Here is a 229-nt window from a genome sequence, read left to right as displayed (position 1 = left end):
ATTGCCTTGGCCTAATTCGCACATGTGCTAATCTTGAATAAGGAAAGTTTTTGAATGGATTCCCTTGCATTTACACGCCATCCTCACATAAGGAAAGTTTTGGACCTCCTTGATGGCATTCCAATCTGAGTTGAATTGATAAGGAATGTTTTTGAATGGATTCCCTTGCTTTTACATGTCATCCTCACATAAGGAAAGTTTTGGATCTCCTTGATGGCATTCCAATCTG

This window comes from Lupinus angustifolius, unplaced genomic scaffold (assembly GCF_001865875.1).
Source record: "Lupinus angustifolius cultivar Tanjil unplaced genomic scaffold, LupAngTanjil_v1.0 Scaffold_419, whole genome shotgun sequence".
Classification (NCBI taxonomy): domain Eukaryota; kingdom Viridiplantae; phylum Streptophyta; class Magnoliopsida; order Fabales; family Fabaceae; genus Lupinus; species Lupinus angustifolius.
This window is presented reverse-complemented; position numbering follows the sequence as displayed.